At 42.0% G+C, this 27,984-nt stretch overlaps 1 protein-coding gene across 5 annotated transcripts in view; it reads right to left on the bottom strand.

The window, feature by feature from the left end:
• add3a (adducin 3 (gamma) a) overlaps positions 1–27,557 on the bottom strand; it is a 337,068-nt gene extending 309,511 nt beyond the window's left edge. For 2 of the 5 annotated variants that reach the window (XM_068053021.1, XM_068053017.1), the window contains exon 1: positions 26,572–26,737. The gene's annotated coding sequence lies outside the window, so the exon portion shown is untranslated. Of the gene's footprint in view, positions 1–26,571; positions 26,739–27,433 lie in introns of those variants that run through there. The other 3 variants (XM_068053019.1, XM_068053018.1, XM_068053022.1) reach the window with 3 other exon arrangements.
• Between the last annotated feature and the right edge of the window lie 427 nt (positions 27,558–27,984).

The raw sequence follows: 27,984 nt of genomic DNA on the forward strand, positions 1-27,984 counted from the left end.
AGCTAGATGGATAAAAAACTGGCTGGGCAACAGGAGACAGAGAGTAGCAGTAGAAGGGAGTTTCTCAAAATGGAGACGTGTGACCAGTGGTGTTCCACAGGGATCCGTGCTGGGACCACTGTTGTTTGTGATATACATTAATGATTTGGAGGAAAGTATAGGTGGACTGATTAGCAAATTTGCAGACGACACTAAGATTGGTGGAGTAGCAGGTAGTGAAGGGGACTGTCAGAGAATACAGCAGAATATAGATAGATTGGAGAGTTGGGCAGAGAAATGGCAGATGGAGTTCAATCAGGGCAAATGCGAGGTGATGCATTTTGGAAGATCCAATTCACGAGTGAACTATACAGTAAATGGAAAAGTCCTGGGGAAAATTGATGTCCAGAGAGATTTGGGTGTTCAGGTCCACTGTTCCCTGAAGGTGGCAACGCAGGTAAATAGAGTGGTCAAGAAGGCATACGGCATGCTTTCCTTCATCGGACGGGGCATTGAGTACAAGAGTTGGCAGGTCATGTTACAGTTGTATAGGACTTTGGTTCGGCCACATTTGGAATACTGCGTACAGTTCTGGTCGCCACATTATCAAAAGGACGTGGATGCTTTGGAGAGGGTGCAGAGGAGGTTCACCAGGATGTTGCCTGGTATGGAGGGCGCTAGCTATGAAGAGAGGTTGAGTAGATTAGGATTATTTTCATTAGAAAGACGGAGGTTGAGGGGGGACCTGATTGAGGTGTACAAAATCATGAGAGGTATAGACAGGGTGGATAGCAAGAAGCTTTTTCCCAGAGTGGGGGTTTCAATTACTAGAGGACACGAGTTCAAAGTGAAAGGGGAAAAGTTTAGGGGGGATATGCGTGGAAAGTTCTTTACACAGAGGGTGGTGGGCACCTGGAACGCATTGCCAGCGGAGGTGGTAGATGCGGGCACGATGGAGTCTTTTAAGATGTATCTAGACAGATACATGAATGGGCAGGAAGAAAAGAGATACAGAAGCTTAGAAAATAGGCGACATGTTTAGAGAGAGGATCTGGATCGGCGCAGGCTTGGAGGGCCGAAGGGCCTGTTCCTGTGCTGTAATTATCTTTGTTCTTTGTTATTGGGGGGGGGGGGGGGGCACGGGGAAGGAAGAGTGGAGCCAATTTCTGTTCTTTTAAAAGTCTTCTCAAAACCCATCTTCTTGGCCAGATTTTAGTCATTCTCTCCTAATCTCTCACTCCATGGCTCACATCCCTTTGCTTGCCAACTTCCAATTGTGAAGTCCCTTGGAACATTTTTCTTTATTTAAGAGGCATTATACAAATGCAAACTTTTGCTGAATTTGCTTTCAGGTAATTGTGTTGTATCTGCACACAAATCAATTAAATGTTTTCTCATCAAGACCTTATAACTACTGTCATGCATATATTCATATATAATGTAAATGGTATATTGCGTTAATGGAGTGTTAAGTGACATGTAGATTTATTTCTACGATAGTTAGTTTTACTTAAAAATTAAAAACTCTGAATTTGTTACCTAAATCAGTTTTCAGCAGAGTCGCTCGCCCTGCACCATATACCGGGAATCGTCCAGGCTCGCCCACTCCTCCTGGCTCCTTTGCACCGATCCCAGAGGAACCACACTCCTCTTGGTGTACAGACTCCCACAGGGGCAGGTGATGTGCTCCTCCTTCGCTAGAGGAGCCAGTTGGAGGCACGGGATCTCTCAGAGCCTGTGAGAGATGTTTGAGGTTAACGGGCTACAGAAGTTGACCCCCATCTCCGCCAGACCCTACAGATCCATCTCCAGCCGTGAGTCCCAACCTCTCAGGAAAGCGCCGGTGGCTGACAGTTTGTCTCACTTCTCCATGCAGTGCCACTGATGGTCTACGCCTCCTGGACAATGCTCCAGGGTGACCCTACCAGCTCCAAATAATTTGAAAAAGAGGGCAAGTCCTCTGACCGATGATATGAAACTGAATGAGCAGGATAAGGGGTCACTGGTGACCAAACTGCACAGAAACCTGTCCCCCTGTCACAAAGTCACCAGCCTGTCCCTAGCCACATCACATGCCCTTGCACTTGGGAAAAATACAAGCAGAACAAACATCCAGACAGGAAAAAAAAAGGTCATATGCATTAGCTTGAATTCCACCATTAGACAATTTCTTCTGCGTACGCCACAGAGATGTCTACCGTCCCCCTAGGGGTACGCACACCAGTTTGGAAACCTCTGAAATAGAGCAGGGGAGGCAAAATTATTTTTGTGCCAATAGCAACACCACAGTTGATCAACTAGTTTGTTTAATAAATGCTATGATGTTGAAGCAGAGTTTTAAAAGCTATGCTTTGAAATTAAAACATAGCAGTCACCATGCAAGGCTTAAGACCCAAGGTATTTTCCAAGATACAAATCTCAATAGCCTAAACAGTGAAAAATCAAAAATCATCATAGGCAAATTATGCAAATAAGATCTTAATATTTTCCCACAGACTGTGAACAATCCTTTTAAAGCACCAATTACTGCCAGCCACTTTTCAGGAATTTTGTGCTGCAAAACTAGTCGAGTCAGTTTGTGAAATGTCACCAATCATCTACCTCAAAATGGAACACAGAATCAAATCAGATGGTTCCCACTCATGCAGAATCACAACAGTACAACACAGGAGGTAGTATATGGTCCATTGAGCCTGTGCCAGATCTTCGAAGAGCAATCCAGTTAGAAACAGAGAGATACAGCCCTAAAACAGGCCCTTCGGCCCACCGAGTCTGTGCCGACCAACAACCACCCATTTATACTAATCCTACATTAATCCCATATTCCCTACCACCTACCTACACTAGGGGCAATTTACAATGGCCAATTTACCTATCAACCTGCAAGTCTTTGGCTGTGGGAGGAAACCGGAGCACCCGGCGGAAACCCAAGCGGTCACAGGGAGAACTTGCAAACTCCGCATAGGCAGTACCCAGAACCGAACCCGGGTCGCTAGAGCTGTGAGGCTGTGGTGCTAACCACTGCGCCGCACGGTTAGTCCACTCTTTTTCCCCCCTCCCCCTGCAATCATTCCAAGTAGTTATCCAAGTCCCTTTAAGGTTGTTGAATCTGTATCCAGCACCTTATCTCAAAGTGCCTCTGGTTCTTTGGCCAAATCATCTTAAATTGATGCCTTCTGGTTATTGACACTTAGCTGTTGGAAAGTTTTTCGTGATTTACTCTACCAAACACTTAATAATTTTAAATACCTCATCAAATCTCCTCTCAACCTTCTCTTCTCCGGGGAGAACAATCCCACCTTCTCCAATCTATTCATTTAACTGTGATTCTTCATCGCTGGAAGGATAAGAAATAGTAAAGGTGGGAAGTCACTTACAGGAGTAGTTTATAGGCCCCCGAACAGTAACCACACTGTAGGACAGGGTATGCAGGAAGAAATAATGGGGACTTGCGAAAAAGGTCTGGCGATAATCATGGGTGATTTTAATTTACAGATAGATTGGACGAATCAGATTGGCAAAGGTAGCCTGGAAGATAATTGCATGGTGCGTTTTCGGGACAGTTTCTTGGTGCAAATTCTAGAACCAACCAGAGAGCAAACTACTCTAGATTTGGTAATGTGTAGTGAGACAGGATGAATTAATGACCTCAAAGTAAAGGCGCCTCGAGGTAGCACTGATCACAACATGATTGAATTTCACATTCAGATCCACTCTTCTCACCCTGGAACTAAGACTAGTGTTTTAAACTTTAATCAGGGTAATTATGAGGGTTTGAAGACAGAGCTGGCTAAAATAAACTCGGAAAATAGGTTAAGGGATAGGTCAGTAGAGATGCAGTGGCAGACATTTAAGGAGATACTTCATAACACTCAGCAAAGATACATTCCACTGAGAAAGAAAGACTCTAGAGGAAGGATGCACCATCCGTGGCTAACTAAGGAAGTTAAACATAGTATCAAATTGAAAGAAAAAGCATACAATTCAGTGGAGTAGTGGCAGGTCAGAAGATTGGACAGAGTATAAAAAACAGCAAAAAATGACAAAGAATAATGAGAGAAATTAGAGTACGAGAGCAAGCTAACTAGAAATATAAAGATGGAGAGTAAGAGTTTCTACAGGTATTTAAGGAGGAAAGGAACAAGTAAAGTGAGTATTGGTCCTCTAGAGAGACTGAGGAGTTAATAATGGAAAATAAGGAAATGGCAGAGGAATTGAACAAATTTTTTGCATCTGTAGAGGATACAAATAACATCCCAGAAATAATTGTGAATCAACAGTTGAAAGGGAGGGAGGGGGGAAACTTAAAACAATTACCATCACCAGGGAAAGGGTACTGATAAAATTATTAGAACTAAAAGCGAACAAGTCCCCAGGTCCTGATGGACTTCATCCTAGGGTCTTAAAAGAGGTATTGGACGCATTGGTTTTAATTTCCCAAAATTCCCTAGATTCTGTAAAGATCGCATCAGATTGGAAAATAACTAATATAACTCCACTATTCAAGGAGGACGACAGAAAGCAGGAAACCACAGGCCAATTAGCTTAACATCTGCTATAGGGAAAATGCTGGAATTTATTAAGGTTATAGCAAGTCATTTAGAAAATCTCAATGCAATCAGGCAGAGTCAACATGGTTTTGTGAAAGGGAAATCGTGTTTGACTAACCTATGGGAGTTCTTTGAAGTAGTAACAAGCAATGTGGATAAAGGGGAACCTGTGGATGTGGTATAACTGGATTTCCAGAAGGCATTTGACAAGGTGCCACATCAAAGGTTACTAAATAAAATGAGAGCCCATGGTATAAGGGGTAACATATTAGTATGGATAGAGGATTGGTTAACTAACAGGAAGCAGAGAGTAGGCATAAATGGGTCATTTCCAGGTTGGCATGTTGTAACTAGTGGAGTGCCACAGGGATCAGTGCTGGGGCATCAACTATTTACAATCGATATCAATGACATGAATGAAGGGACAGAATGCATGATTGCTAAATTTACTGATGATGCCAAGATAGGTAGGAGAGTGGGCAAAGATTTGGCAGATGAAGTATAATGTGCGCAAATGTGAACTTATCCACTTTGGCCGGAAAAATAGAAAAACATATTATTTAAATAGCGAAAGATTAAATAACTCAGATGCAGAGTGATCTGGGTATCCTGATACACGAAACACAAAAAGATAGTATGCAGTTTTAGCAAGTGATTAAGGCGGCAATGGCCAAGTTGTTGTTTACTGCAAGGGGAGTGGAATATAAAAGTAGAGATGTTTTGTTACAGTTGTACATGAAGGGCATTGGAGGACATCTCAAGAATTGTGTACAGTTTTGATATCCTTACTTAAGAAAGGATATATGCATTGGAAGTAGTTCAGAGAAGGTTCACTCGATCGATTCCTGGGATGAGAGGGTTATCTTATGAGGAAAGGTTGGACATGTTGTGTCTGTACTCATTGGAGTTTAGAAGGATGAGAGGTAATTTTATTGAAAGGATGTTTCTCCTTGTGGGACAGAAAACTAGGGGGTGCAGTTTTAAAAATAAGGGGTCTCGCATTTAAGACAGAGATGAGGAGAAATATTTTCTCTCCAAGGGTCGCGAGTCTGTGGAACTCTTACCTGGACAGCGGTGGAGACAGGATCATTGAATGTATTTAAGGCAGAGGTAGACGGATGCTTGGCAAACAAGGGAGTCAAAGGTATCAGGGATAGGCAGGAAAGGGGAGTTGAGCCCACAAACAGGTCAGCCATGATTTTATAGAATGGCAGAGCAGGCTCAAGGGGCTGAATAACCTACTCCTGTTTGGTATGTATATCTATGTTCATATTCCAGTAAGTCTCTTTCATACCCTCTCCAAAGCCCTCACATCCTTCCCAACATGTGGTGCCCAGAATTGGACAAGATACTCCAGCTCAGATCAAACTACTATTTTATGTAGATTTTAGCACAACTTCCTAGCTTTTATATTCTGAGCCTCTACTTGTAAAGCCACAGGATCCCATATACTTTACCACTTCGTTAAACTGTCCTGTCAGCTTCAAAGACTTGTGCACAAGCACCCCTGGTCTCTCTTTTCTTCCACCCCCTTTAAATAACAAGCTGCCTAAGAACCATACCCCAAGGAGTAGATATGGATGGACAACAGCATCCAGTTTTAATGACTACTGGTGAATCACTGAACATGGAACAGCTCTCTCACCTGTTGGAAACATAGAATAAGCCAAAGAAAAAGGAAATCATTGTTAACTGTATATTAATTGTGTTTAATTGTATGCAGGTGGTGAACATTAACTGAGGATTCACTTGTGCTCTTATAATTTTTTTTAAATTCTTTCATGGGATGTGGGCGTTACTGGCAAGGCCAACATTTATTGCCCAACCCTAATTGCCCTTGATAATTTAGTGGCTTGCTGGCCATTTCAGGAGGACAGTTAAGAGTCAACCACATTGCTGTGGGTCTGGGTCACATGTAGGCCAGGCCAGGTAAGGGGAGCAGATTTCTTTCCCAAAGGACATTAGTGAACCAGATGCGTTTTTAATGACAAATCAATGATAGTAATGGTGCCATGAAACAGACTAGTTTTCAATTCCAGATGTATTTTTAAAAATTGAAATTAAATTCCACCAGCTGACAGGGTGGGATTTGAACCCATGCCCCCAGGGCATTAGCCTGGGCCTCTGGCTTACTAGTTCAGAGACACGACACCACCTCCTCCCCCGGAACAGACTGAAAATCTGGTTGTTTGGTTGGGAGGTGCATATTTGCAATTTGTATCTCTGTAAATAAATGCATTTAAACAATGTGCAAAGATTGCCTCCAGTTCTGTCCTTCAACTGGCTTTCTGGGAGAAGATAATTATGAACTGAAAATGAATTTGCATTTCTTTAGCACTTTTAAGATCCCAGGAAAATCCATAAGCATCTTACAGCCAACCAAGTACTATTGAAGTGTAGTGACTGCTATAATGGAGGTGAACATAATGGGATTATGACAACTCTACTGACCAACACTTCAAGAGAAGAGTCATGAATAAAATTACATTTCCTGTCCTTGGAGGCCTCACAAAAGAACAAAGACACATGCTCAAGGTCAGTTCCAATAAAGCTATTTAGAGACAGTGTACGGCAAGGCAGGAAATTAACATATTAGTGGGTTAGATTCTACCAAGGACCAACTATAAATTGTTTTTTTTTTAAAAAGCTTTGAATCTACGAACCAGAGTGTGCTTTATTCTTTTATATGTTAGAGGAAGCTGGAACTACTACCTTGTTCAGTCACATGCATCCTGCAAATTAAAACAGCTTTTTGAATTACAGTCACATCAAGGTACAAAATTGTTCAGCAGTTCTACTTGGGAAAGCATGTGAGCTCAAGTGCTCAAAACACAATATCCAGTTCACAGAACACAAAATTGTTTCATCATAACTTGACTATTCCAATGCTCTCCTACCCAGCCTCCCATCCTGAAACCTCTGTAAACTTGAGCTCATCCGAAAGTCTGCTGGTCGTATCCTAACGCACATCCAGTCATGTTCACCCATTATGCCTGCACTCACTGACCTACAAATGGCTCAAAGTCAGCAAAGCAACAATTTTAAATTGCTCATCCTTGTTCCCAAATCCCTACATAGCCCCTCCTATATCTGCAAGCCCCACAACCCTCAGATCTCTGCACTCCTCCAATCCTAGCCTCTTACACATTCCCAATTTTCATCACACCATCATTGGCAGCCATGCCTAGGCCCTAAGCTCTGGAATTCCCTCCCGAAACTAGTTTGCCTCTCGACCATGCTCTCAAGGCAAACCGTAAAATCTTCTTTGCCAAAGCTTTTGATCACCTGTCCTAATAGCTCCTTATGTGGCTCAGTGTAAAGTTTTATTTGATAATGTTCCAGTGAAGTGCCTTCATTTGTTTTACTACATTAAAGGTGCTAAATAAATGCAAGTGATCGTTATTATAACCAGTAAGCAGTGCAGACTAAAACTGGCACAGAAGGGCTGGGAATACACTAACCAACATCGTCAGTATTACTGAACCCGAGAAACTGTTTCCAACAGACCCAACATTTTGAACATTTGGCATTTACTGACAGGAGAGAGCAGGGCAAATTACTGGAATCAATTCTAAGAGACAGGATAAACTATCACCTAGAAGGGCACAGATTAATCAAGGATAGTCAGCATGGATTTGTTAAGGGAAGATCATGTCCAGCTAACTTGATTGAATTTTTTTGAAGTAGTAACTAGGAAGATAGATGAGGGTAGTGCAGTTGATGTGGTCTACATGGATTTTAGCAAGGCTTCTGACAAGGACCCACATAGCAGATTGGTTAAAAAAAAAGCCCATGGGATCCAGGGAAATGTAGCAAGGTGGATACAAAATTGGTTCAGTGGCAGGTAACAAAGGATATTTGCAGATGGGTGTTTTTGCGATTGGAAGGGTGTTTTTGCGATTGGAAGGGTGTTTTTGCGATTGGAAGGCTGTTTCCAGTGGCGTTCCGCAGGGCTCTGTAGTGGGTCCCGTGCTTTTTGTGATATCAACAATTTGGATGCAGATGTAGGGGGCATGATCAAGAAGTTTGTGGACGACAGAAAAATTGACTGGGTTGTTGATGGTGAAGAGGATAACTGTAGGCTGCAGGAAGATATCAATGGACTGGTCAGGTGGACTAGAAAGTGGCAAATGGAATTCAACCCAGAGAAGTGAGGTGATGCATTTGGGAAGGGCAAACAAGGCAAAAGGAAAACACAATAAATGGGAGGATACTGAGAGGTGCAGAAGTAGTTAGAGATCTTGGAGTGAATGTCCACAGATCCCTGAAGGTCGATATGATGATTAAGGCGGCATATGGAATCCTTTCCTTTATTAGCTAAGGTACAGAATTTAAGAGCAGGGAGGTTATGCTGGAACTGTATAACTCATTGGTTAGGCCACAACTTGAGTGCTGTGTGCAGTGCTGGTCACCTCATTACAGAAAGGATGTAATTGCACTAGCAAGGGTACATTGGAGATTTACGAGGATGTTGCCAGGACTGGAAAAATACAGCTATGAGGAAAGATTGAATAGGCTGGGGTTGTTCTCCTTGGAACAGAGGAGGCTGAGGGGAGATTTAATTGAAATGTACAAAATTGTTAGGGGCCTGTATAGAATGGATGTGAAGGGCCTATTTACCTTAGCAGAGAGGTCAGTGACCAGGGGGTATAGATTTAAAGTGATTAGGTTTAGAGCAGAGATGAGGAAACATTTGCACCCAGAGGGTGGTGGGGTCTGGAACTCACTGCCTGAAAGAGCAGTTGAGGCAGAAACCCTTAACTCATTCAAAAGGAGTCTGGATATGCACCTCAAATACCGTAACCTGCAGGGCTATGAACCAGATGCTGGAAGGTAGGTTAGGCTGGGTGGCTCATTTTTCAGCCAGCGCAGACACGATGGGCCAAGTGGCCTCTTTCTGTGCCAGAAACTTTCTATGGTTCTATGAGAGTTACACAATCAGAAACCAAGAAACAAGAAAAAAATTACTAACTAGTGCTGTTAGGAATGGGATTTCTCCCCACACCCAATGCTGCCAGGCACCAGTAATCCGATGAGTCACACCTTCTCCAGTTCTTCCACTAATTCTCCTTTTCCCAGCTGCTGCAATTCCACTGCAGTACAGCCAAAGTGAAGAATCCCCATCTCAATTCTTCCAAATCACAAACATGGAACTACTCCAAAAAAAAAGTTAAATCCATTCATCCTCCCAATACTACTAAATAAAATTCTCCAGAGGTTCTCCATGTTTTAAAATGGTCATTGCAAAATGCAGGCTTTGGCTAGAAGCTGGAAGCAAAGATTCAGGAGATCATTTTATGCTGTTAGAAGAGATCCACAATTGGAACAGCACAAGATCATGTCCAAAAGCCATTAGGGTCAACTTTTAACCTGATCCGCCAAGCAGGAATGGGAACACGGCAGCCCTAAAATCAGAATGCTGCAGTTACTACCAAGCCACATTTTTCTTCGAACTTTACAGCTCAGGTCTCCATTTGAAACTAGCAGATGCCTCATTATTTTGTAAACCTTAATGTCCAACGACACACCTGGGACTGACTGCAACTTCAAGGTACACATGAGCACAGTAAGACTGCACCTGCTTTGCCCACTTGAACCAGGTGAGGAACCTAATCACTCGTCCTTAAAAAGGGACCGCCGGAGGGCACTGGTTAGGTTGCTCACCTATTTGGACAAATTGGCAAAGTGGGTGTAGTGCCATTCTGCTCATTTGTTACTAGAAAATGCAGCCAGTCCCACGTGCATAATGTTGTAAACTTTTTATAATCAATGCTGTTGCCAGGCTGTCCACGGCCACTGCTGCCCCACACCCCCTGCATTGCCTTCACCCTTCAACCCTAATCTCCACTACTGGCCACTGGCCAGATTAGCATGGTGGCCAGCCAATGTCCCACCCTCCCAGATCTAGCAAGCTGCAGCAGAGCAACCATTTGGCACCGTCCATCTGCCTGTCTTAGTATATCCAATTCGGAATACAAGGGAGACAACTTGAAGTGATAGCATTTCCATGATGGTGCTGCTCTTGTATCAGTTGCACAGGATGCAGGGCTCGGAGGTAGCAAAGATCACTGAGTTATTGCAGTGTGTCCTGTAGATAATACTACTACAGCCAGTGCACCGGTCGTGGACAGGATGGAAACAGAGACCAGTGGCAGGGTGAACGACCAAGTGGAATACTTTGTCCTGGATGAGTTCAAATTAGAGTGTACTTGTGGTTGCACTGATCCAGAAGTGGTGAACATTCCATCACACTGCCAACTTGAGCTTTGTAAATGGTGGACAAGTTTTAAGGGGTCAGCAGCTGAGAAGCTCAGAGTGCCAAGCCTTTGTCTTACTCTAGCATGATATTATTGGTCGAGTTAAGCTTCAGGTCAGAAGTGATCCATCCCCAAGATGGTGATGGAGATTAGGGGCAGGGAAGGTCAGCAAAGATGGTGCCAATCGAGATTAGAGGGAAGTGGCTGTGATCTTCTTGCTGGAAATTACACTTATGCAGCATGAATATTAGTTGCCACGTGTCAGCACAAATCTGGGCATTATCTAAAAGTGAAAGGAATTGGCCTCCAACAACCACAACCTCCTTTCCTGTGGATCTAGTACAGCTCCAGCCACTGGTAGATTTCTACATGGTCTTCAGTTAACTCCGTTTTACGAGGACTCCTCGGTGTCACAGTCAAGCTGCATGATCACAAGTTACTTTCATTTCTCCTTACCAATTCAGACAGTATGAAAAATAGCATTCACATCTGGAAACAGACACTGACACTAGAATGATTTGAGAAGGCAACTACTAAAACTCTCCCCAAAGCAAAGTGCCCTGTTTCTCACCCCCTTATCCAGTCCCAGCCCTCACCAACAATTTGTGTTAGTGGTCAGTTTCTAACAAGCCTGCCATTATCCAGAGCCCACTTAACTACAAGGGTGTCTGGCAGCCTTCAAAGCAGCCGGAGTGCAAAATAATTGAAAACAACCTAAAAAGGCTAGTCAGATTATAGTCTCTACTTGCACTTGTCTTTCACTCTTGGTTTTGACAGCAGAGGAAGAGTTTGCTTTTGGGTCTCCTGATATGTAATCAGTGCTGGAAGCTCTCTGGTCCATCTCAAAGCGAGTTAAGCCACACTTTAGTACACTGGGATGATTACATCATTATGCAAAGAGAAGGCTTGGAGTAGAATTTATCTGCAACCCAATCCAGATCCTGTCCAGATGGCCCCTTCACTGAGTTGCATCAAGAAAGCTCATAACACCAAATATTTTAAAACACATTAACAAGAGGTTGCACAGAAACAGTTCATATTTAGTGTTCATGCAATTAGCATAGATCAATGACATCAGAAAAAAAGTATTCTTCTTGTTCATTGTATAAGAAAAATGAATACAGAAGCAGACATCACTCCATCTTTCTGATTCTCTGGTGTAGTTTTTCCCTTTGCTGTCTTCAGAACTGGCATTTTGCAATCTTGAAAAATATGAAGAAATTTGCATTAATGCAGTGCTTATGTCCTCAGGCAGTCCCAAAGTGCTTCACAACCAATGAATTATTTTTGAAGTGCAGTCACAGAAAGATCCCATAACCAGCAATGAGATGAATGACCAATTAATTTGTTCTGTTTGTGTTGGTTGAGGGATGAATGTTGGCCAAGAGAACTCTGCTCTGCCAAAAACTGACTTGGTTTTTAAAAATCCTAAGCAGACAGATGGGAGCTTCAGTTGTACATCTGATTGAAAAGTCAGCACAAACAACACTGCAACCGCCAACCCCCCCCCCCCCCTCCCTCTTTCAATATTGTACTGAAGTATCAACTTAGGTCCTGGCATGGGGCTTGAAGCCAGAACCTTCCATCTCAGAGGTAATTGGGCTATCACTGAGACAAGCTGAGACCAAAGTGGAGGAGTTTCTGCAGGATGTGCGACTGCAGGACTGGATGATCAGTGGTCTCGTGTCTGAAAAGACAGAAGACAGCCTATTCTTCGTTGACACAGGGGACATAAATATCTACTCCATAAATCAAGGAAAAGTAAAGCCTCTACAAATCATCTTAATTCTACATTCATGAAACTTTACTATGGACTCCACCCATAATATCCTGTTTAAGTAGCTTTGTTTGGAAGGAATAAGACCAGATTGCAGGGCTAAAATTGAAAACAAAACAATTCAACTGAAGTACAGCCTTGTAAAGTTGCGAAATTCAGTCTGCATTTGGCTGCCACAGGGTTCACATGGGAAATAGAAGAACTTTCAAAAAATGCAATACAGCAGTGGTGACCATGCTGTGGAAGCAGGCCAGTCTGCATACTCGTTTGGTAAGGAGGCTTGCCGGACAAAGTAAAAGAGAACCAATATAGATCTTTAAAAAAAGCACCATGAGCAAAGAGTCACATTTACTTTCTCATTTTGAGCTATTTTATTTGTTGGGATATGCAGGTTGCTGATAAACTACTACCTTCACCTTGGTGAAGGTATGACTCCAGTGGCTCAGTTGGTAGCACTCACGCCTCGAAGTCAGAAGGTTGTGGGTTCCAGCCTCACTCCAGGACATGAGCACAAAAAAAAGGCTGAACTCCACTGCAGTACTGAAGGAGGGCTGCATTGTCAGAGGTGTTGCCTTTTGGATGACATTAGACCAAGGGCCCGTCAGCCCTCTCAGGTAGATGTAAAAGATCCCGTGGCACTATCTCGAAGAGGAGCAGGGATGTTATTCTCGATACCCTGGCCAATATTTATCTCTCAATCAGATCGCAACGAACAGATTATCTGGTCATTATCACATTGCTATTTGTGGGGAGCTTGCTGTGCGCAAATTGGCTGCTGCATTTCCTGCATTACAACAGTCACTGCACTTCACTGGTTGTAAATCCCTTTAGGATGTTCTGTGGTTACAAATCTTTAACATTTTCAAGATTAAGGACACAGATGGAGTTAAACAGAAAAACAACGACCCGCAACACAGCTACTACTTCCCATCCTCCAAACTCTGACAGTAATCTCACACTGGGATAGAATTCTGCAACCTCCACGGTCACAACCAAATGGTTGTTCTACATACACAAATCTGAGAACATGAGAGTGTTAAAAAGCTACTAACCATGGAGGAAAGGCACCCTCATATTATGCACGATCCTTACCTCTCGTCCTAGCTCAGGGTCAAATTGGATGCAGAAACTGCAAACAATCATGTTCAGCCTAAGACGGTAGCTGAAGAGGGAGAATGGAACATAGGAAGAGTCAACCGCATTACTGTGCGTTTGGAGTCATATGTAGACCAGACCAGGTAAGGATGGCAGATTTCCTTTCCTAAAAAGGACATTAGTGAACCAGATGGATTTTTATGACGATGATAATTTCATGGTAGCATTACTGAGACAAGATTTTAATTCCAGATTTTTATTAATTGTATTTTATAGTGGCTCATGGGGTTTATTAGCATATTAAAAATCCAAAAAACTATGCTTTGGTATCTGCTTAAATAATTGCCTCTTTCAATCTACATAAACCTCTTTACCAGTGTAAGTTTTATAGACTATTTAAATTTGTGTATAGAAAATGCAATATTGAGAATTCAAATTACTGGAACACTGCATTAACAAGTCCAGTGTTATACTCAAGACATAATGTCAAACTTATTGCTTAACAAACTGAATCTGAAAGCAGCCTTCTCACTCACTGCAACACCTCTTAGCTAAGCTATGGCAACTATAATGTGAGTGAGAGTTCGCATAAAACAAATCATAGCACAAATTTCTTAACTGATCAAGCTTGCTAACATTCTCCAAGCATATGGTTTCAGCCAAGGGAAGGTACAGAATGCTTTAGATTAAATGAGCTCCAGTGACTGCACATCAAAGTACTTCTTTGGATGTCCTAGCCAGAGTTCATGAAAGATGCTGTATAAATACAAGTCTTTGTTTTTCCTTTCTTTCAAATACATTTAGTTTTCTTGCGATAATTTTGTTCTGAGTATGGACCTATTTTTGTTAAGTCATCTACCCTCCAAAGTGCTTTTCAATTTAGAAGACAAAGCCTCACTTAATGAACCACAAATCACTGCTTTGTGAAACAGGTTTCTCTCAGTTCTCACAATATAGCATTAGTACTAGGAAGTGGTCATTGCTTAAATACATGCAGCACCAAATTAACATATCTAACTAGGGTGATCTCATCTAGCAATGTAATGCTAAAATTCTTTCATAGATTTAGATAAATATGGGAAAATTTCTTTCTGTACAATAAATATAACTTTTCAGGTTTCAGGCACCATGGCTTCTATAATAAAAATGGATTTTTAAACTTATTTTGCATTGCTAGAAACTGCATGCAAGGGGTTGACACCCAAGGTCAGTGGGTTATCAACAGAACCCCTCTCAATAATAAAGCTCAGAACAGACAAGCAAGCACAATGGACCTATTGCAGATGCTAACTGCTTAACTTCCACAACATCAAACAGAAAAACATCCTGGCCCTAGTTAAATATTAGCTGTTCTTTCAATATTGGTGCTTATCTGTGGATCCAAGGTAATAATGAGATGTGCTTGTCTGATGCATTTTATTCCGGATCATATTTCTGTGGGCCAAGCACAAATGCAACGATGGTTCCAAACCACCTTGGCACAATTCAAACAGGTAAACCCTCAGATAGCGGTCTGATAAACAGATCTTTGTGAACAGTGAAGAGTCACATATTGGCTGTAATCCTCTGATGGTCAGCTCAACAGTCTGATGCCTGTTGCAGGTTATTGAATAGTCTAATCTTGGCTGCAAGACTAAAAAAAGCATTGCAGTCAAAGGACTGCATGTTTTAAGCTGAGCGGGTCAGATGGAAACCACAGCAAGAAAACTATTTAAAAGTATATTTGAGAGATCAAATGAATGGTGGCCTTATTGCTTTATAGTTTGAAAAAGAGTAGAGTATAATTCTCGTTGTACACCATTTACTATTCATTCTACCGGTCTTATTTACTGGCTCAAAACCCAAATCTCAGACTGTAGAGAAAACTCACATAGTAGGACACGACACATTGTAAAAACTGGTGCACAGAGGCTCTCCTTTATGATCACTTACCTAGTTAATAGGTAAAAAAGGTACTCTATGGATCAGAGGGGATGCAAGGTCGGCTAAACCCAAGAGGTAAAACCTAAAACAAAACAGCTTCTTTTGCTCTTATGTTATTCACCCAAGTCATTTTTCCTAGTTGCTCTCAAACCACAGGTTGGGCAATGCAACAACCTGCATGCTTTCACTTCATAAACCATATTCTGTGTCTCCCTTAGAGCTGACTTCCAATGTATGTGCGCAAGATGATGTTAACCATCAGCCAAGCTACTCCAAATTCCAGCTCAATGCAATGAAAATAAGAAAAGAGTGATATTTGGTTGGGTAAGTCAAAACCTGACTGATGGCCTCACTCATCTGTACTGATTCTTGTGATTAAATAGAAGTAAATCCAGGGCACTCCTTCAGGCAAACTTTTAGGTAGAGCAGAAAACAAAGTCAAATTGGTGTACAACAAATTTAACACCAATGTTGGGTATTTCTTTGTGCAAAGTATAATCAATTCAAGGATTGAATTTCCAGCTAAGTTAGTTGAGACCATAACTTTGACTGTAGAATTTTGTTAATGGGCTTACCAGTCTGCCTAATACATATTTACCTTGTGAAGAAGTCACATATAGATCTCCATAGCAAGACAGCAAATCATGTGTTTAGAATTTCTAATTAGTACTGAATTAAACACTGAAAATAACACATTCACCCAAATTTCTTTTTGGATCATATTCCTGGATACAGACCAATATCTTAGCCAAATTATTCACTATTTTCCATGGGGAAGGGGAAAGTCTAGCCAATGACTTTTGGGTTGGGGGGCAAGCAGTTGGATTAACAGAATGGTGCACGCTTGTACCGTTAGCAAGGCAATGCACACAGGATGTTGAGATCAAGTGTACTTCTCAGGTGAAGCAAGGGTAGAAATGGCATTAGGCCATAATTCAGTCCTCATTTTAAAGTAATGGTTCTGTCCTTGTGTTTCCATCATAAATTCCTTCGTTCACATTTTAAAATGGAAACTATGCAAATTTATGCTGTAATTGCAAACTTCAGTGGTGGTACCAAAGGCTTCCATTAACAGGAGTGTAATCACAAAGTTACAATTTTATAGAGGCAGAAATGTGAACATAGCTATTTGTAATGGGAAAGTTGACAGGAAATGTAAATAACAAAATTATAGATATAGATTAAAAATATTAAATCCACATGTATGCCACAAACCCATATTGCTGGATGCCGTACTTTAAAAATGACAGACACTTGCCGTCTCATTTTTTTCCCCTCAATATAACCATGTTCACATTTAAAATGGAGCACCCTATACCAACAGATTCATGGCATTATAGGCTCTGATTAGCTAGCACTACTTAGTTGTTTGTCCAAAAATTGCTCAAAATGTTTTCTCAAAATGTTCCATCTGCTGTTTTCCCTTGATAACAAAACTGATACACAAAATAAAGATTTGAATTTAATTCAGAAAAAAACTGTTACATTTATCATTACTGCGATAGGTGTATCTATTGAACTGGATGCAAAGGAATTATTGAGCTGGTCAACAAAGAGGCAGCCAACCCATTGAGGGCCATGAAGAGGAGATTTAGTACAGGTTGTTACGGGAACCAGTATGGGTCCGAGCCATGCCTGACTTTTTGTCAGATTTGTGGAACATTCTTTGCTCCAATCCTATACCAGTCCCCTCCCTCACTTCTGCAGAAAACCTAGAGGAGTGCAAAATGTGTAGGAGTGAAATTTTAAAAAGGCAGTTAGGAAAGTAAAGAGGCATGAAAAATTATTGGCAAGTAAAATAAATGGAAAACCCAAAGATTTTTTAGAAATACATAAAGAGCAAGAGGATAGAGACTGTTGGGAACCATATGGTTACAGTGGAGGACGTTGGTACGGTTCTTAAATAAATACTTTGTGTCCGTTTTCACAAAAGAAAAAAATAATACAGACATTACAATCAGGGAGGAGTAGAGTGAAATATTAGATGAAATTAACAGTGAGAGGGAAGTATTAAGCTGTTTGACTTCTGAAAAATGGATTAAGCACCAGACCTGGAAGAAATGAGTCCCTAACTGTGTTATCGGGTTAGGTAGGGTCGAAGGGCTTCCCTTTTTTCCCCCTCTCCTTATTTGACCACAACAGGTTTATTTATTTATTTATTTTTTTTAAAGTGTATATACTGGCCAATTCAGCGAGTGTTTAACTGCTTATGCGCCGTGATCATATAAGAGCCAAATCAGACAGGTTTTCTCGATTTTAAAAAGAAAAAAAAGAGGTTAACTTTATTGTATTTAAACCGATCGAAGCAAAATAAAATACACTCCAATTTTTATACACACGCACACAGGTTAGAGTGGGGAAGGATAATTTGGTCGAATTAGAGTCCAGAGAAATAACTGTCTGTGGAGGTTGATGACTCTGCTAGCTTCAGGCTGAATTCGGTAGTCGCTCAACCTTCCTTTGGTAGTTCTGAGGCTTCTGGTTTAAAGATGTAGACGCTGACTCAGTGGTTCTCCAGGAGACAGCAAATGCAGCTGACTTCCTTTGAGAATGGTTCTCCATCTGCTCTTTCCGGGAAGTTCTCCGCCTCAGACTTAAGTAATTAAGCGTAGTCAGCATCGATTGGTGAACACAAATCAATTAAACCAACGAACACTACAGTCTGCAGCTGGGAATATGGCTCGATGCTCACAGTCAGCAGGCGGAGTTCGAAGCTTGCAAGGATTGAGTGGCTCATCTCCACCAGTTTAATGTTCAGGTTTCCAGCCAGTGAATTAAAAAAAATTATTTGATGGAGCATGTTTTCCTGACAACTTAAAAGGGAAGCAAGAGAAGAAATAGCAGAGGCTCTGACCATCCTTTTCCTATCTTCTCTGGCTACAGACGTGATGTCAGAGGACTGGAGGGCAGCTAACATTGTAACATTGTTTAAAAAAGGGAAAAAGGGATAGATGGAGTATAGGCCAGTCAGCCCAACCTTGGTGGTGGGAAAATTACCGAAAAACACAGATCAAAGACAGTCAGCACAGATTTGTTAAGGGAAGGTCGTGTCTAACTAACATGATTTAATGTTTTCAGGAGGTAATAAGGAAAGTTGATGAGGGTAGTGCATTTGATGTAGTCTATATGGATTTTAGCAAGGCTTTTGATAAAGGTCCCACATGGCAAATGGTGAGAAAACAAAGAGCACAGGGGATCCAAGGGGAAGTAGCAAGTTAAATGCAAAATTGGCTCAGAGGCAGTAGCAAAGGGTAACGGTTGATGGCTGTTTCCATGACTGGAAGGCTGTTTCCATGACTGGAAGGCTGTTTCCATGACTGGAAGGCTGTTTCCATGACTGGAAGGCTGTTTCCAGTGGAGTTCTGCAGGGCTCAGTACTAGGTCCCTTGCTCGTAACTTATACATCAATGATTTGGACTTGAATGCAGGGGGTAAGATTAAGAAGTTTGCAGATGATACAAAAATTGGCCTTGTGGTTGTTAATGAAGAAAGTTGCAGACTGCAGGAAGATATCAATGGACTAATCAGGTGGGCAGAACGGTGGCAAATAGAGATCAATCCCGAGAAGTGTGAGGTAATGCATTTGGGGAAGGCTAGAAGGCCAGGAAATACACAATAGATGGTAAGATACTAAGAAGTGTACAGGACCACAGGGACCTAGCAGTGCATGTACACAGATCCCAGAGGGTGGTTGGACAGGTAGATAAGGTGGTCAAGAAGGTATACAGGATACATACCTTTATTAGCCGAAGCACAGAATGTAAGATCAGGGAGGTTATGCTGGAATTGTATAAAACACTAGTTAGGCCACAGCTTTTTTTTGTTTTAATTCTTTCATGGGATGTGGGCGTCGCTGGCCAGCCAGGATTTATTGCCCAACCCTATTTGCCCTTGACAAGGCGGTGGTGAGCTGCCTTCTTGAACTGCTGCAGTCCATGTGGGGAAGGTAGACCCACAGTGCTGCTAGGAATGGAGTTCCAGGATTTTGGCAAAGCGACAGTGAAGGAACGGTGATATAGTTCCAAGTCAGGATGGCGTGTGGCTTGGAGGGGAACTTGCAGATGGTGGTGTTCCCATTAATTTGCTGCCCTTGTCCTTCTAGAGGTTGTGGGATTGGAAGGTGCTGTCTAAGGAGTCTTGGTGTGTTGCTACAGTGCATCTTATAGATGGTACATGCAGCTGCCTGTGCGTCGGTGGTGGAGGGAGTGAATGTTTGTGAATGTTTGTGGATGGGGTGCCAATCAAGTGGGCTACTTTGTCCTGAATGGTGTCAAGCTTCTTGAGTTTTGCTGGAGTACTGCATGCAGGTCTGGTCACCGCACTACCGGAAAGATGTGATTGCACTGGAGGTTACAGAGGAGACCTATGAGGATGTTGCCTAGATTAGATAATTTTAGTTTGAGGAAATATTGGATAGGCTAGGGCTGTTTTCTTTGGAACAGAGGAGGCTGAGGGTTTGAAGTGTATAAAATTTGAGGGGTCTAAATAGTGTGGCTAGGAAGTTTCTATTCCCTTTGGTCGAGGTGTCCATAATCAGCGAGCACAGATTATGAGGTAGGAAGTTTAGAGGGAATTCGACGGGAACTTTTTTCACCCAGAGGGTGGTGGCGATCTAGAACTCACCGCCTGAAAGGGTGGTAAAGGCAGAAACCTTCTTAACATTTAAAAAAAGTACTTGAATATGCTCTTGAAATGCCATAACCTACAAGGCTACGGACCAAGAAATTAAAAGTAGGATTAGGCTGGATAGCTACTTGTCAACCAGCATGGACATAATGGGCCGAATGGCCTCCTTCCGTGCTGTAAATATCTCCAATTTCATGGTTCGCTTTTACCAGTACATTGATTACTATACTGGTGCTGTTTCCTGTTCCAAAGCCAAACTTAAACATTTTAATTTGTTGCCAATTTTTCACCCTTACCATGCCTTTACATGGTCCATCTCAGACTTTTCCCTGTCCCCATTTCTGGGCATAGGCCACTAACTAATATCCAATATAAGCCCACTGACTCCAACAGCTACCTTGACTATACATGCTTCCCATCTCACTTTCTGTAAGTATACTACTTCATTCTTACAGGTTCTCAGTCTCATCTGTTCTGCCAATGCCATTTCCATACCAGTGCTTCCAATATATTTTCCTTTTTACTCAACCAAGGACTCCCCTCGGGCTCCCTTATCTGTGGCTGACAGGGGCCTCAACTGTGTCCGTTTCATTTCCTGAACTTCTGCTCTCGCCACTTCCCCTCCCTCCCAGAACCATGATAGGGTTCCCCACATTCAAATGGCTCATCCCACACCAGTTCCACCACATCCAGCATGATACCATCAGAGCTAAGCAACCCCACAACTAATGGATCAGATCAAAGCCCTGAAATCCTACACTATCCAGTCGTGAATGGTGGCGGACAATTAAACAATTAACCAGAGGAAGAAATTCCACAAACATCTCCATCCTCAACGATGGTGTAGTGCAAAAGAAAAGGCTGAAGCATTTGCAACCATCTTCAGCCAGAAGCACCGAGTGGATGATCTATCTCAGCCCCCTCCTGAGGTCCCCATGTGTGACCAAGAAACAGCTGAAGGCACTGGATACAGCAAAGGCTATGGGGCCTGACAACATCCTGGCTGTAGTACTAAAGAATTGTGCTCCAGAACTAGTCATGCCCTGAGCCAAGCTGTTCCAGTACAGCTACGACACCAACACTGGCATCTAACCGACAATGTGGAAAATTGCACAGGTAGGTCCTGTCCACAAAAAGCAGGACAAATCGAATCTGACAATTACAGCCCCATCAGCCTACTCTCAATCAGCAAACTGATGAAAGTTGTCACTGAGTGCTATCAAGCAACATTTACTCATTAACCTGCTCACCGATGCTCAATTTAGGCTCTGCCAGGGCCACTCGGCTCCAGATCTCATTACAGGCTTGGTCAAAACATGGACAGAAGAACTAAGTTCCAGAGGTGAGGTGAGAGAGAGTGACTGCACTTGAACCACCAAGGAGCCTAACAAAATTGAAGTCAAAGGGAATCAGGGGAAAATGCTTCACTGGTAGGAGCTATACCAAGCTCAAAGTTTGTGGTTATTGGTAAGGCCAATCACCTCAGCCCAGGACAATCGCTGCAGGAGTTCAGGGTAGTGTCCTTGGCCTAACCATCTTCAGCTGCTTCAAATACCTTCCCACCATCAGAAGCGGGGACGTTCGCTGATGACTGCAGTGTTCAGTACCATTCGCAACTCCTGAAGCAGTCCAAGCCCACATGCAGCAAGACCTGCACAATATTCAGGCTTGGGCAAATAACATCTGCAAGTAACACACGAGTGGCAGGCAATGACCATCTTCAACAAGAGAATCTAACCATTCCCCCTTGACGTTCAACAGCATTACCATTGTCAAATCCCACACCGTCAACATCTTGAGAGTTACCACTGACCAGAAACTGAACTGGACCTGCCACATAAACACTGTGGCTACAAGAGCAGGTCAAAGGCTGGGAGTTTTGCAGTGGGTAACTCAACTTCTGACTCCCCAAAGCCTGTTCATCATCTACAAAGGCACAAGCCAGTGGTGTGATGGAATACTCTCCACTTGCTTGGATGAGTGCAAATCCAACAACGTTCAAGAAACTCAATATCATCCAGGACAAAACCGCCCACTTGATCAGCACCCCGTGCACCGCCTTAAACATTCACTCCCTCCACCAGTAGCACACAGTGGCTGCAGTGTGTACCACCTACAAAATGCCCTGCAGCAACTCACCAAGGCTCCTTACACAACTCCTTCCAAACCCATGACCTCCACTTACCTAGAAGACCAAGGGCAGCAGATGCATGGGAACACAACCACTTGCAAGTTCCCCTCCAAGTCACACACCATCTTGACTCGGAACTATAATTGCCATTCCTTTGCTATTGCAAGGTCAAAATCCTGAAAATCCCTTCCTACCAGCAATGTGGGTGTCCCTACACCACATGGACCGCAACGGTTCAAGGCAGCAGCTAATCACAACCTTCAAGGGCAATTAGGGATGGGCAATAAATGCTGGCCTTGCCTGAGAATCCTACATCCCATGAACAAATATTTTTTTTTTAAAAATCTTCCCTTCCCCTCTGAATGAACTGTTCCCTCTGCAACACCCTGGTCCACTCCTCAACCATCCAACAACCCTTCCCACACAAGCGCAGTAGATGCAACACCTGCCCTTTTACCTTCTCACTGTCCAAGGCCCCAAATACTCCTTCCGTCTGAAACAACTACTGTATACTACTTTAAAATTTAGTATACTGTATTCACTGCGCATCAATGTGGTGGGCTCTACATTGGGGAAACCAAACGCAGATTGGATGACCAATGTGCAGAACACCCCTGTTCAGTCCACGAGTATAACCCCAAGTTTTCAGTTACCTGCTATTTTAACTCTCCGTCCCACTCGGACCTCTGTCCTCACTCTCGTACACTGTTCCAACGAAGCTCAATGCAAGCTCAAGGAGCAGCACGTCATCTTTTGATTAGGCACTCTACAGCCTTCCGGACTCATTGAGTTCAATAATATTAGATCATAACCTCTGACACCATTTTTTTTTTGCAAAGCAGTTGCTGGTGATGATTCTGTCTTTCCCATTTCCACCCAACTTAAACTACACACCATTGTTTGATGGAAACATGTATTCGGGTAAATGAATTTACTCTTATGATGGAGAAAACAAAATTACTCACAAAATTCCATAATTGTAACTGAGACTCAGGAACAAAAAAAAAAATCGTCTTTGCTTGCGCTTCCATGGCAAAAAAAAAAAATTGACATTTCAGAATTATTTCATCAGTTTTGCACTCAAGATACATTGGACAATTTTGCACTTTCGACAGCCACAATCAGCATCAACCACTCCTTTTGTTAGTGTTTACAGCCAGATTGAGTATATTCCCACCTTGTTCTAACCGAATGCTCTTTGGCATCAATATTATAACAGGACCCTCCACAGCATCCATGTTATGAGACTGGAAAAACTTATGAGCCATTCTTAAGTGAATATGCCAAATTAAAGCAATTTGTTCTGTGTGCCAAAATATAAGAACTGGATTAAACTGCTCAGACAAATTAATATATTGTGGCACCATTACAGCTAGAAAGAGAAATCAAAGAACTTGAACTTATCTAAAACCATTCACATCCTCACTATGTCCCAGAAGGCAGAGATTACAATCCCAATCTGAGTTCAAAATTATTGTGCTAGGGATGAAAGGGTAGCATATTATTCCCATGGGCCATCCCATTTTTGGAGACAGAAGTGTGAAGTAATGTATACTATAGTCACCAAGCTCAACATCTTGCATTTGATTTATGTCAAATCCAGCAGTAAGTTACAAGGGTGTGCTTCAAATTGATGAGTTTCATTGACAATTAATGGCATCTGAAATTAGAGATTCAATTATATAGTTAGTGCTCAGAAGGCAGCTTTTTGCATATAACACAAGCTAAAAATATCACTATCTGCAGCTCAAAGTTTTCATTCCTCCCAAAAGCAAAACTGAATTCCTACTGAGATATGATGACCTAAGAACTGTATCAGCAGTCACCTTTCCAAGTGACTATCCTTGAAGTGTTATCAACATTGGCAGTCGACTGCATCTTGGAAAGTGGCACTTCAGCGAAGTTTGGTGCTTTCTTCACAGACATTCAGACAAACCTAATCTCAGGAGTTGGATAATTAAAGTTACCTTTTACTTCATACTCTAAGGATGCCCTAGCCAGATCTGACACTTTCTCTACTTGCCTGACTTAATGTCAAACCAGGCAATGTATTCACCCACCAAGCAACCAGGAGCTTTTATTTTGCTTAATAATCGCCCTAAACTTCTATCCAAAATTTCCAACAGCTTAATATTGACGCACCATCGGAAGAGGACATATTACAAACGTTCCTACTCACAAAGTGTTTGAAGTAGTAAACAGTGAAACCACCACTGAGACTGCATGCAACCCCCAAAGATTGCAAAGCACTGGTTACATGCTTCCCACAGGCCAATTAGATCACTATGAAACATGATTTCTTCCAAAAGCATCACAATAGGTAGCTGATTGTCACATGCCAAAATGTTAAATTAATACACTATTTCTTCACATGGTGTGCAGAACACACCACCAGATAACAGCTTCAGAAATTCAACAATGTTTTACACTAGGCACATAGCATAACAAACCAATAAACCAGATTACAATGTTCAATGTAAAGGCACATCACATCATATAATGGATACCACCATAACTCCTCCTTTATGAGGATAGATGTGCTAGTTCAATCCCCCGTTAGCTTTATAAACTATATGTGAAGCTCAAATAAGCTACAAACATCAACAGAGCCAGAAGCTTGAATTGTTGACTTGTAACTATTTTTTGGAATGAATATTATAATTACATTCCCATGCATTGGCACACTCTAGCATAATCTAAAAGAAAAGGTGAAATAATGACAACCATTTTTAAGTATGGAAGGCATATGCCACCATGTGCCTGATTACTGTTAATCAGACTTCTGGTTAAATATGAAAATGCATCCAAGACCAGACAGTTTAAAAAATCCAGAAGATGTACGTTCCAACAATTTGAAAAGAAATTTGTTTCTGTAGATATACACACTATCAAAAATAATTTACCAGTATAGCAAACATATACTGTATAAACTGTACAAAAGGTATACCATACCTCTGTTCAGTCAAATAACAATTAAAGCCATTGCAACATTTTATTAGGCAACATTAATTCAATACCTAAACCTGTGTACAATTGTGAAGAGAACAGTTTTTCTGTAACTTCTGTCACTTAATGAGACAAAGCCTTTCCAATCCAGTCTGCATAAAGAAAGGCCAATACTCTAAAAATTAATTGGCAACCACCAGTGATAATCCGTAATAATTAAAACAATCGTTCAACACCTTCCTTTTTGTTATCTCTTGCCCCACCCCCGCTTTATTTGTTTAAAGCCTATTGCATTTCTAACCTTTGCCAGTTCTGATGAAAGGTCACTGAACTCTTGCTGCTCTCTCTCCACAGATGCTGCCAGACCTGATGAGTATTTCCAACATTTCTTGTTTTTATTTCAGATTTCCAGCATCGGCAGTATTTTGCTTTTATATAATTAAAACAAGCCTGGAGGACACTGGGAGACTTCTCCCAGACACAGATCACACACTTCAATAAATCCCAACGAAAATTATTCTGCATTAGTAAAATATTTGAAACAATCAATGCTAATTATGTTGTGTTTTTGAGGCAATACGTCAAGTGCATAAAGTTTCGCCAATACAATCATTTAACACATTACAATACAAGTTGGAAAACAAATCGTGTTACTGTTTACAAATTTCATTTGTTGTATTGATAACTCACGGAAAGTCCATTTACAAAGCAGATATTAATAAAAAGGATCCTCTGCGATTAAGGTTTTTTTACTTTAAAAAAGTTACTTATGAAAGTCAGTCAACATATTTGGAATTTAAATTCATCCACTTCAACCCCAAGAAAAGATGAGCAGCCACAATCCGTGCAACCCACGCAAATACTCCATGAAACCCCCATCTGAGTCTGGACAAACCAAAACTATCACAAATCAGAACCTACTTATTAAAACTGGTTTAAACTCGTTGCGGCATCAAAACTATTTAATAGCCAAAACAGATCATACAACTGTGGGCGGAGAAAGGGGGGGGGGGTGACGGCAAGCGTCCGTTCCACTGAGTTGTACAACTGCAAGGCTATTTATACAACAATCTTTTATACAGTTAAATCACTGACGTGGAGGACAGAAAGATTGCTCTTAACTTGAAAAAAAAAACCTCTCCAGCACCACTTTAGAACACGCGTACATATAAAAGCATGTCCTTTGTAAACAGACACAAGACAGATTAGTTTTTCCTCTCCCTTGCATTAAAACAAAACATTGAAGCTTTTAAAGAGACGGGAGGATAGCGGAAGGTGAACCATTACCGATTGTGAAGTCCTTCTTTAGCCCACAACGCGTCCACAGAAGCATTCCTCACGCTTTAAGTTCCCTCCGGCAAACGGCCCCTCGCCTGGGCTCGAACGGCTTTACACAGCAGCAAAGACAGACACGACGCCCGGCCGCAAGTCACTGCGCCGGCGCACCACTGGGCCGCCCGCCCTCACGGCCAGGGGAGGGGCGGGAGGGATTCGCGCGAGATCAAACGCTCGAGGCCAATTTGAAAAAAAAAACGGTTAAGTCTTTCCTGTTATCTCCCCAATGGTATTTTAAGAACCGGTTAAAATACTTAGAACAGGCTTAGCTGATGGTAAGCTCTACTCCATGCATTGCATTTGACAATTCAACTGAAATTTGGACTTGTTAGTGCGTTTAAAGGGGCGGCTCCCAGGGTGCACTATATAATTGCAGTTCTTTGAAAAGAAATAAATGCGTATTTCGCCATCCCACCACCCCATATGCAATTTACTTTTTAAATGTCATTACTAACCCGCAAAGTGTGAAAGAAAAAAACACCAGGCTAGCTCAGGCTTTTTAAACTCGACCACTGAGGGGTGGTTCATTCAAAAAGGCTTGCGGTGAAAAGAGGGGCGGTGACTATCTGACGGAAGAAACTTAAATAATTTTATTTTCTTAAGTCGGAAATCTGTCGAGGCATATGCACCACTAGCGAATTAAATTTCCCGAGGTCTTGGTCGAATAACCACTACCTGGGACAGAAGCAGAGATCTGGCCACCCAGATGTGGTTAACACCAAAGCCCCTTCTCATAAATCTTCAGTCCTTCGACAAATGTTAGCATTAACTAGAATTATGCCCAAGTCTGCAAGAAAATCAAATTACTGCTCACCAGAGTTGTTAGTTTTCCGATTATTCTTACCCCTTATCTTTATCCTCCTGAGAAGCTGTAACAGAAAGAAGTAGGCGTGGATCCAGTATGTGAGGTTTTTTTTTTGTATGGTGTGATCTGTTTTTCTTAACTGTACGTGCAATAGCTGATAAAGCCTTCCAGCATTGACCAGCTTCAATTGGTGCAGAAATTTTACTACTCTGTTAACAGCAGTCATCATGTGGTCAACAGCTGGAAGACTGCAGTATTACAAGACGTGAAATATAATGAGAAATGTATACTTTAGTATGGGCTGTGCAAAAATCTCATTTTGCATTTTTTAAAGTTTGTTGTGTTATCTGTATTTTAGGAGGGGGTGAGGAAACAAGGCACAATACAGTATGCAACATTTTTCAGCCCCCCCCAACCAACTTCAATAATGCGGAGGATATAATAAGCAAAATCGTGAATAGTTACAGTATAGACTGAGTCAAAACTGCTGCAACTTTCTCAGTGTTGCTTTGAACATAGTTGCCAGCACTGTTGACCCCTAATGTGTACTGGGTGGGGAC

The sequence above is a fragment of the Heterodontus francisci genome, chromosome 20 (assembly GCF_036365525.1).
Source record: "Heterodontus francisci isolate sHetFra1 chromosome 20, sHetFra1.hap1, whole genome shotgun sequence".
NCBI classification, from domain to species: Eukaryota; Metazoa; Chordata; class Chondrichthyes; order Heterodontiformes; family Heterodontidae; genus Heterodontus; species Heterodontus francisci.